Source organism: Lolium perenne, chromosome 4, assembly GCF_019359855.2.
Source record: "Lolium perenne isolate Kyuss_39 chromosome 4, Kyuss_2.0, whole genome shotgun sequence".
NCBI lineage: Eukaryota > Viridiplantae > Streptophyta > Magnoliopsida > Poales > Poaceae > Lolium > Lolium perenne.
Window position 1 is genome coordinate 26,245,277 of NC_067247.2, and position 12,176 is coordinate 26,257,452.

A 12,176-nucleotide genomic window follows, 5' to 3' on the forward strand; every position below is an offset into this window, starting at 1 on the left:
ATTGGGCGAAGGGGCAAATATTAGCTCTGAATTGCTTGGGGCCTTCCACAGATAAAGCTTTACCGACAAATAATGCACCGAAAAAGGTTATATTTTCCGTGAAGACCCCAAAATCTGTAGGCTCTCTGTTATATGGTAGATCTAGTTTATTAAAGGATTTCTATCTTATGTTTGACAGTTTGACTCGTATCTTATCGTGGTTATTTTGTATCCAGATTTCTTCATGCATTTCTATCAGTATGACTTGTGAGTGTGATGAGCCATTTTAAATGCAAAGGGATAGCACAAATTTTGTGGGTGATTTTTTACTTTGGTGTGTCGCCAAGGTTAGTATACCAACAAAATTTTAAGCAAGTATTTAGTACAATTTACCATGCACACTGTTTTTGTAACTTTATATTGAAATAAAAATTTGTATTTGCAGGCCCATACAAGATCTCATCCGTCAGCAAGACTTTCTACATTTCATATTAGCTCTGAACATGTTAGAAAAATATTAGAAAGAAGAATATCTTCTTGTGTAAGATTGTAAACTGTCTACTTGTAAGAGACGGCATGGTGATGGCAATAATAAATATTGATTTATTTGGCATGCAATGTATTTGTATTTTATGTTTTATTTGTGATGTGAAATGTCTCGGATGAACTATGTTCTCTCTCGGAGTAAAAAAAAACTATCATCTTCAAGAGCGATCAAATAATTCAGTAAAAATGCAATTGCAAACAGAATTGTCAATCCTTGCCTCTACCAACGCATACAACAGTTACTTGTGTTATGTAGCAATCTTGCAACGCTAAACCCAGTGGTTACCAACGCGTGTATATGCGTTGCATTGTACCCTTGCAACACCCTAAAACGCAACGCATTTTTATCCGTTGGTAAAGTCCCTAGCAACGCCTATATGAACATTTAGATACGCATAATTGTGATGCTGTGGAGGGTGTTTTCTTGTAGTGCTTATGTAATCCTACATGTTGTGTTTGCTGGGATCCGATGAATATTGTATACTATGTTGAGGTTGATTATATATTCATGTCATATGTTATTTGTGATCTTGCATGCTCTCCGTTACTAGTAGAAACTTTGGCCAAGTGGACACTTGTGACTCCAAGAGGAGGTATTTATGCTCGATAGTAGGTTCATGCCTCTAGTTTTCTGGGAGAGTGACTTTATAACTTCTAAGATTGTAGATGTGATGTTGCTACTAGGGAAAAAACAACAATGTTTTATCCGAGGGTAATTCTATTGTTTACATTACACAAAATACTTAATGCAATTATCTGTTGCTTGCAACTTAATACTGGAAGGGGTGCGGACGCTAACAGGAAGGTGGATTTTTAGTCATATACGCAGTTGGATTACAGTCTATGTATCATGTTGTAATGCCCAATCAAATCTCATAGTAATCATCTTGTCATGTATGTTCATTATTCTGTCAATGGCCCAGCTGTAATTTGTTCACCCAACATGCTATCTATCTTTATGGAGAGACACCTCTAGTGAACTGTGGACCCCGGTCCTATTTTCTTTACTGATAAATTCTACTGCAATCATGTTTTGTTTACTTTCTGCAAACATTTTTTTCCACTCGATACATCTAATCCTTTGTGTTCAGCAAACCAGTGAGATTGACAACCTCACTGCAAGTTGGGGCAAAGTACTTTGGTTGTGTTGTGTGCAGGTTCCACGTTGTTGCTGACGCCGGTAGTGCGCCCTGCCACTAGTCAGCTAGCAACACCTTCAGAAGTCACGCCTTTCTCCTACTGGTCGATTAAACCTTGGTTTCGTACTGAGGGAAAACTTGCTGCTGTGCTCATCACACCTTCCTCTTGGGGTTTCCCAACTGCTTCCACAACTGCCAACAAGATTGTCTGGCGCCATCACCGGAGCACCATCAAAATTTTCTAGCGCCGTTGCCACGGAACTGAAGAAAAGTTACACCACAGAGATTTCCAACTCCCACGGCAATCTGCGCACATCAACCGCTCTCTTGGACAGTCCTCTAGAGCAAAGAAAGCTGAGTATGGAGATAGACCCTTAACAGGGAGAACAATTTCACAGCTCGGACAACAGAAAAATAAATCGCTTGCCCCCTTGGTCGTGTACCCCTATGATGATCCGGAGACTGTAGAATTGCTCAAACGGTCGGCTAGAGATCTTGGAACATCCGTTCAGTACGATGACTACATCCCCACGGCTGAACCCACATACAGATACAAATACGGGCTGCCTCTCGTCAAGAATGAGAAGCTCCCGCTTCTACAAACTCAAATGCAAAAATTGCATGACTGGTACATGAAAGCCTCTCATAACGGGGATATCTACCTCACAGTGGGAATTAAAGATGAGGATTACTTCCGGGGGAAGGATGAGATAAACATTGAATTTGAAGAACTATTTCAGCTTTTCAATCAAGACGCCCTCGACAAATCTCTCATCAGTTGCTACTGCCTGTAAGTGATATATTTATGTAATTAAGTCTGTAGCTCAGCTCATTCATTTGCACTAACAATTATCCTCACTATATTCTTTTTATACTCTATATATTATGCAGAATGAAGATGCTCGCATGCAGAAGAGGCGGACTCTATGACATTGGGTTCATTGACCCAAACACCGTTCATGAAGTTACGGTACGAGAATACCCCAAGGACACATAGGACAACTTGCTAAGGTTTTTACAGAAGCAAGCAAACATATCGGAAATATTCTTTCCTTACAACTTCGAGTGAGTGTTATAACTGTCTTACATACATTCGATTTCGCTTACTCGATGTGAAGTCTAATTAATCCTATGAGTTATGCGTGTGCAGCTTCCACTATATTCTCCTAATCATTCAGCTTAACAAAGGAGTAGTACTTGTCATGGACTCGAAACGTAAAGACCATGGGCAATGGGAGAACCTAGGTGCCATGCTCCGGAGGTAGTTTCAATCAATATTGTATCAGCATCTTCTGTTCTCATTTGCTGATATCAACTAATTAATAACTCATTTACTCATTTTTTCCTTGCCGGGCAGGGCTTGGAAACGGTTCATCAAGACTGCTAGGGGTGAATGGAAACCGGACCTTACATTTAAAGATCATACTGTAAGTAGTACTATAGCTATGCCCGCAAATCTCTTTGACTTTTTGTTTCATTACCTATTATCATGCTCGATTATTAGTTTGATCGAACTATTTTTTCGTAAAGTGTTGGAAGCAGGAATCCGGAAATAATTTATGTGGATACTTCGTCTGCGAGTTCATTGGCGAGATGGCCTGTTACCAGGAGCCGGACAATAATATACATGCCCTTCATGTACGTGAACAATATTTCACAATCTTCTTTTATTACCATCAATTGTATTGAGTTCCATTCATATATATTGATCTCTTTTTTTTAATTTAGATGGAACGCGTGCGGGACTCTCTCCTAACGGAGCATCGCATACGAGCAATTCAAGAGAAATTTGAGGGATTCTTAGTTAGGGCATTCACAGCCCCAACTGGAGCATACCACCGGGAGTTCGTATATGACATTAGGAATATAAAATAGATATGGTAAAGAGGAACGACTTTATATTGTAAACAACATGGATTACGTGTACTATATTTCATGACAATGTCTATGTATTCATAATGATGTTTGTGGTTTCTTGAATGATGTATGCACTGCAGAATAACTCTGCCGCGGCAGAAATGGCCAGAGAAACACTTGCTCCACCTAAACCTGCCGCGGTAGAGACACTTTAATCCCGGTTCGTATTACGAACCGGGACCAAAGGTCCTCCACCACGAGCCCCCTGGTTGCACCACGTGGCACTGGTAGAAAAAAGGCCTTCCGTCCAGCCCCATTAGTCGCGAAAATGTAAGAACCGCGACCAATGGGGTCTTTAGTCGCGGTTGGCCTGGCGAACCGCGACCAAAGGCCTGGGCCCAGCGCGCTCGGTGGCCAGCTGGTGGACGGGAGGGCCTTTAGTCACGGTTGGCTAGGCCAACCGCGACTAAATGTCCTCAGGCCTGGCCCAAAGGCCTTTAGTCGCGGTTGGCCTGGCCAACCGCGACTAAAGCCCCTCCCCTATATATACCGACCAGCCCACAGCACTTAGCCATTTGGTGCCACTTCTCTTCACAAACTTCACAAGGGGGGTGTTGGTTTGCTTTTGGCTCCTCTTATGCACACAAGGTGTTTGATGAAATGCCCCAAGAGCATGAAACCAACATGATATGAAGTGTCGGAGCCACACTTGATCGAGCTTCCTCATTTATTTTTTCCTCCTCGATCGCGGTTAGCAACTTGAACCTTTCATATGTGTCATTGATAAAATATGCATGTGTGTAGTTCATTAATTGTTTAATTTCTATTTAGTTTAACAAATGCATGATATGGTTAATTATATATTTTATATTATAATAATGCAGATGAATCGGCAATGGATGTACGGTAACCGACTCTCCGGCGAGTTCACTACGGGTTTGAAAAATTTCCTCGTAGTGGCTAATGCGAACAAGCAGAAGGGTTTTGTTATCTGTCCATGTGTTGACTGTAAGAATCAGAAGGGTTACTCTTTCTCAAGAGAAGTTAACCTGCACCTGCTTCGGCACGGTTTCATGCCAAGCTATAATTGTTGGACCAAGCATGGAGAAAGAGGAGTTATAATGGAAGAAGATGAAGAAGGGGATGATTTCATCGATGAAAACTATCTTGATCATTTCGGTGATACTTTCATGGAGGATGCTAAAGGTGAAGGGGAAGGTGAAGGGGAAGGTGATCAAGAAGAGGCACGTGATGAGCCCGCTGATGATCTTGGTCGGACCATTGCTGATGCACGGAGCCGCTGCGAAACTGAAAAGGAGAGGGAGAATTTGGATCGCATGTTAGAGGATCACAAAAAGTCGTTGTACCCAGGATGCGATAATGGTCTGAAAAAGCTGGGCTGCACACTGGATTTGCTGAGATGGAAGGCACAGGAAGGTGTAGCTGACTCGGGATTTGAAAACTTGCTGAAAATGTTGAAGAATATGTTTCCAAAGAATAACGAGTTGCCCTCCAGTACATACGAAGCAAAGAAGGTTGTCTGCCCTCTAGGTTTAGAGGTTCTGAAGATACATGCATGCATCGACGACTGCATCCTCTACCGCGGTGAATACGAGAATTTGAATGAATGCCCGGTATGCACTGCATTGCGTTATAAGATCAGAGGCGATGACCCTGGTGACGATGTTGAGGGCCAGAAACCCAGGAAGAAGGTTCCCGCCAAGGTGATGTGGTATGCTCCTATAATACCACGGTTGAAACGTCTGTTCAGGAACAAAGAGCATGCCAAGTTGTTGCGATGGCACAAAGAGGACCGTAAGTCGGACGGGGAGTTGAGACACCCCGCAGATGGAACGCAATGGAGAAAGATCGACAGAGAGTTTAAAGATTTTGCAGCTGACGCAAGGAACATAAGATTTGGTCTAAGTACAGATGGCATGAATCCTTTTGGCGAGCAGAGCTCCAGCCATAGCACCTGGCCCGTGACTCTATGCATCTACAACCTTCCTCCTTGGTTGTGCATGAAGCGGAAGTTCATTATGATGCCAGTGCTCATCCAAGGTCCGAAGCAACCCGGCAACGACATCGATGTGTACCTAAGGCCATTAGTTGATGAACTTTTATAGTTGTGGGGAAGACCTGGTGTCCGTGTGTGGGATGAGCACAAAGAAGAGTAATTTGACCTACGAGCGTTGCTTTTCGTAACCATCAACGATTGGCCTGCTCTTAGTAACCTTTCAGGACAGTCAAATAAGGGATACAATGCATGCACGCACTGCTTACATGAGACTGACAGTGTACATTTGCCAAATTGTAAGAAGAACATGTACCTTGGGCATCGTCGATTTCTTCCGAAAAATCATCCAGTAAAAAAGAGAGGCAAGCATTACAACGGCAAGGCAGATCACCGGCCGAAGCCTGCGGAACGCACTGGTGCTGAGGTATTTGATATGGTCAAGGATTTGAAAGTCATCTTTGGAAAGGGTCCTGGCGGACAATCAATTCCGAAGGGAGCTGACGGGCACGCACCCATGTGGAAGAAGAAATCTATATTCTGGGAGCTAGAATATTGGAAAGTCCTAGATGTCCGCTCTGCAATCGACGTGATGCATGTTATGAAGAATATTTGCGTGAACCTCCTAAGCTTCTTGGGCGTGTATGGGAAGACAAATGATACAAAGGAAGCACGGCAGGACCAGCAACGCTTGGAAGACCCTGATAACCGGCATCCGGAATGGTTTCAAGGTCGTGCCAGCTACGCTCTGACCAAAGAAGAGAAGGTCATCTTTTTTGAATGCCTGAGCAGTATGAAGGTCCCGTCTGGATTCTCGTCCAATATAAAGGGAATAATAAACATGGCGGAGAAAAAGTTCCAAAACCTGAAGTCTCACGACTGCCACGTGATTATGACGCAATTGCTTCCGATTGCTTTGAGGGGGCTCCTACCGGAAAATGTTCGAGTAGCCATTGTGAAGCTATGTGCATTCCTCAATGCAATCTCTCAGAAGGTAATCAATCCAGAAGTTCTACCACGGTTACAGAACGATGTGGTCCAATGTCTTGTCAGTTTCGAGTTGGTGTTCCCGCCATCCTTCTTCAATATTATGACGCACCTCCTGGTTCACCTAGTCGAAGAGATTTCCATTCTCGGTCCTGTATTTCTACACAATATGTTCCCCTTCGAGAGGTTCATGGGAGTATTAAAGAAATATGTTCGTAACCGTGCTAGGCCAGAAGGAAGCATCGCCAAGGGCTATGGAAATGAGGAGGTAATTGAGTTTTGTGTTGACTTTGTTCCTGACCTTAAGCCGATTGGTCTTCCTCGATCGCGGCACGAGGGGAGACTAAGTGGAAAAGGCACGATCGGAAGGAAATCAACGATATGTATGGACGGCCATTCTCTGACTGAAGCACACCACACAGTTCTGACCAATTCCAGCTTGGTGGCTCCGTACTTTGAGAAACACAAGAATATTTTACGCTCGGACAACCCGGGGAAGCCTGAATCCTGGATTAGGAAGGCCCACATGGAGACTTTCGGCAGTTGGTTGAGAAAACATTTAATGAGTGACAATGCTGTTGTAGATCAGCTGTACATGTTGGCCAAGACACCATCTTCGACTATAACGACTTTCCAAGGGTACGAGATAAATGGGAATACATTTTACACGATCGCCCAAGATAAAAAGAGCACCAACCAAAACAGTGGTGTCCGCTTTGATGCAGCAACCGAGAATGGGCAAAAGGTCACATATTATGGTTACATAGAGGAGATATGGGAACTTGACTATGGGCCCTCCTTTAAGGTCCCTTTGTTCCGGTGCAAATGGTTCAAGCTAACAGGAGGTGGGGTAAAGGTGGACCAGCAATACGGAATGACAATGGTGGATTTCAACAATCTTGGTTACCTTGACGAACCATTCGTCCTAGCGAAAGATGTCGCTCAGGTTTTCTATGTCAAGGACATGAGTAGCAAACCGAGGAAACGGAAAGATAAGAAAACGATCAGTACATCATGCGATGATCCAAAGCGCCACATTGTTCTTTCAGGGAAAAGAAACATCGTGGGAGTGGAGGACAAGATAGACATGTCAGAAGATTATAATATGTTTGGTGAAATTCCGCCCTTCAAAGTGAACACCGACCCAAGCATTAAGTTAAATGATGAGGATGCTCCATGGATACGGCCCAATCGTAAGCAAGCAGGGACACAAGGGAAGAAATGATGTGTAATAATTTATTGTACCAAACTTTGTTGAATGGATCACGTGAATTATATTATCCGTGATGTGTTTTTGTGTCCATTTTCGAATGATTCGATTGATTCGAGATAGCACTGATGATACATGAAATTTGGAGTGATTTAGTCATACTCCTGCCTAGACGTATAATATGCATACTCGTAGTCTTCATAGCCGCCACCGTTGTACTGGTAGTCGTCGCCTTCTAAGTTGCCGCCGTCGTCGTCGCTGCTGTCGTCGCTGTCGTCGGGCGGCGCTCGTGGCTCGAACTGAGGGTAGCGCAGGCGGGGGATATCGCCGGCCGTGATGTAGTGCATGACGCTCTGCAGAGTCCGGCCGTACCACCATAGCCGACGGCCGGCCTCGTGGAAGTTCCCAGGAGGCAGACGATCCTCCTCATACCTGGCGAGCGCCCTCTGTCGTGGTATCGTCACGGCATATGCCATAGGGTGGCTAATCGAAGTGGTTCCTGAGGGATCTCACGGCGGTATCCGGATGCGGATATGGGGACGAGCAACACGGCGACGTACCCAGGTTCGAGGCCCTCCGATGGAGGTAAAACCTCTACTCCTGCTAGAGTGTATAAGATGATCACACGATACAATGGTGCTCCTAGAGCTGTGTCCGGCTGCTCCTGGGAGGCTAAGGGAGACGATGGTCTCTCTCACAGGGCAGCGCTAAGGGTGGAATGAAGTGAGAATGATCGATCCCCTGCACGAGAGGGGGTAGTGCGGCTTATATAGGCACCGACACTTTTACATATAAGACCCTATAGTTTACTGGCCGGCTTGGCCGGCTCCGGCTTCCGCTCCTTCCCGAGGCGGTGACGTCAGGAGTCGTTGAGGCCTCATGGCCTGTCCCATCCGGCTGCCTCGGTCAGCGGTATGGAGAGGAGGAGTCCCTGTTGCCGTCAGCCACTGTAGCCTGTACGGCTCGACGTAGACCATGAGGGCCTGTCCGGCGCGTGGCACTATTGCTCCACAGTGCCCCGCGCTTTACGGAAGATGCAGTCAGCGTGGACTTTGGGAACCTGGATCACCAACCCGGTTCCTTCCAGTGCAAGGCTCGCCAGCCTCGAGTCGGTCTGAGGTACAAACCCCCAGTCGGATATGGCTTGTAGAAGCCGGCCCAGCTACAGCATTGGAGGCCGTAGCCAGGCCGACTAGGACCTGGAGCCAGCCAGCTTCCGGACCAGCCGGCCACGGCGCCAGCCGGCTGCTCCTCAGCCGGCCTTTGCCGCGAGCCGGCCAGTGGCCAGCCGGCTGCTCCGCATCCATTGCCCTACCCGGGGTTTTCCCCCCGACATTAGCCCCCGAAGCTGGCAAGGTCCTGCGTTTAGAAGGACCTAGGCAGGTTTTCCTGGCTTCCCGAATATATTTGACGGCACTTGGAGGGGCCGACTGAGAATATCCGTTCAGCCGGCTGCTCCCTCATCCGGCTCGTTCCTGCCGGCTGTTTCTAGCCGGCCACTTTTTACACCTGTGCATTTTTTGCTTTCTCGCAAGTTTTGGCGTCGTCTCCGTCTTGCTGGTGACTTTTGGTCCGGGTTGAACTTATTGTCCGGCTCCGGCTTGCGGCGCGCCGGAGTCTCCGCCGCCTCGGGTCCTGCACCCGACTTGACCGGTCTGACGCCTGGCCCTGCGGTCGGTTCGTCTGGTCACATCAATGTTCCTCCGGATCTGGTGCGGTAGTGGGCGACGTGGTGTGGCCGTTTTTGGTAACCGTCGTGGTCGTGGGAGGAGTTACGGCGCAGTAAATCCCGATCGTGGCCCACGATTGCCACGTGGCCGCGCAACTGGCGCGCCAGGCGGCTATAAATGCCCCAGGTAGCGGTACCGAGGCGCCCTTCTTCTTCCTTGCGTTCTTCGTCCTCTCGCTCAAGCTCTCTCCTTTCTTCGCTCGAGCGCTCCGTCGCACGCCGGTACTTCTTCTCCAGCAACCTCCTGGCGAACTCCGGCGAGCAACTGCCCCGACGCTCTTCCGCCGGGCCGCCGCCGCCACTCCACCAATCCGGCGCCACGGGGCCGCGCGTTTCTGTAGGATAACGTTGCATAGAAAACAAAAATTTTCCTACCGCGAACACGCAATCCAAGCCAAGATGCAATCTAGAAGACGGTAGCAACGAGGGGGTATCGAGTCTCACCCTTGAAGAGATTCCAAAGCCTACAAGAGGAGGCTCTTGTCGCTACGGTAGACGATCACTTGCCGCTTGCAAAAGCGCGTAGAAGATCTTGATCACGATCGGTTCCGGCGCCACGAACGGGCAGCACCTCCGTACTCGGTCACACGTTCGGTTGTTGATGAAGACGACGTCCACCTCCCCGTTCCAGCGGGCAGCGGAAGTAGTAGCTCCTCTTGAATCCGACAGCATGACGGCGTGGTGTCGGTGGCGGTGTAGAAGTCCGGCGGAGCTTCGCTAAGCAATGCGGGCAATATGGAGTGGAGGAGCAAAGCTAGGGTTTGGGAGGGGGTGGCCGGCCACTCTATGGGGGGCGGCCAGCTTGTGGTCTTGGGGTGGCCGGCCCCCTCCCTTGGCCCCTCATTATATAGGTGGATCCCAAGTGTTGGTGTCCAAGTCTTCGAATAAGACCCAAACCCAAAACCTTCCATAGGAGGGGGAAACCTAGCCCAACTAGGACTCCCACCCAAAGGTGGGATTCCCACCTCCCATGTGGGGGGTGGCCGGCCCCCTATGGTGGAGTCCACTTGGGACTCCACCCCATCTAGGGCTGGCCGGCCATGGAGGTGGAGTCCCTTGTGGACTCCACCTTCCTTGGTGGTTTCTTCCGGACTTTTCTAGAACCTTCTAGAACCTTCCATAGAACCTTCCGCGACATTTTATTTCACATAAAATGACATCCTATATATGAATCTTATTATCCGGACCATTCCGGAACTCCTCGTGATGTCCGGGATCTTATCCGGGACTCCGAACAAATATTCGAACTCCATTCCATAATTCAAGTGCTACCATTTCAACATCCAACTTTAAGTGTGTCACCCTACGGTTCGAGAACTATGCGGACATGGTTGAGTACTCACTCCGACCAATAACCAATAGCGGGATACGGAGATCCATAATGGCTCCCACATATTCAACGATGACTTTAGTGATCGAATGAACCATTCACATACATTACCAATTCCCTTTGTCTCGCGATATTTTACTTGTCCGAGGTTTGATCTTCGGTATCACTCTATACCTTGTTCAACCTCGTCTCCTGACAAGTACTCTTTACTCGTACCGTGGTATGTGGTCTCTTATGAACTCATTCATATGCTTGCAAGACATTAGACGATATTCCACCGAGAGGGCCCAGAGTATATCTATCCGTCATCGGGATGGACAAATCCCACTGTTGATCCATATGCCTCAACTCATACTTTCCGGATACTTAATCCCACCTTTATAGCCACCCATTTACGCAGTGGTGTTTGGTGTAATCAAAGTACCTTTTCGGTATAAGTGATTTACATGATCTCATGGTCATAAGGACTAGGTAACTATGTATCGAAAGCTTATAGCAAATAACTTAATGACGAGATCTTATGCTACGCTTAATTGGGTGTGTCCATTATATCATTCACACAATGACATAACCTTGTTATTAATAACATCCAATGTTCATGATTATGAAACTAATCATCCATTAATCAACAAGCTAGTTTAAGAGGCATACTAGGGACTTCTTGTTTGTCTACATATCACACATGTACTAATGTTTCGGTTAATACAATTCTAGCATGATATATAAACATTTATCATAAACATAAAGATATAAATAATAACCACTTTATTATTGCCTCTAGGGCATATCTCCTTCAGTCTCCCACTTGCACTAGAGTCAATAATCTAGATTACATTATAATATACCTAACACCCATGGCATTCTGGTGTTGGTCATGCTTTGCCCTAGGGAGAGCTTTAGTCAACGGATCTGCTACATTCAGATCAGTGTGTACTTTGCAAATCTTTACTTCTCCATCTTCGATGTACTCGCGAATCGAGTGGTAACGCAGCTTGATATGCTTCAGCCTCTTGTGTGACCTTGGCTCTTGTGCATTGGCGATGGCACCCATGTTATCACATTAAAATATTAATGGGTCCAATGCACAAGGAACCACACCGATCTCAAAAATGAACCTCAACATCCAAACCGCATCTGATGAATCCTCTGAAGCCGTTATGTACTCTGATTCTGTTGAAGACTTCGCCACCGTGCACTGCTTCGAGCTTGCCCAGCTTACTGCAGCACCATTCAATATAAACACGTACCCAGATTGTGACTTAGAGTCATCAGGATCAGTGTTCCAACTTGCATCGGTGTAACCGTTTACAACGAGCTCTTGGTCACCTCCATAACAAAGAAACATATCCTTAGTTCTTTTCAAGTACTTTAGGATATTCTTGACC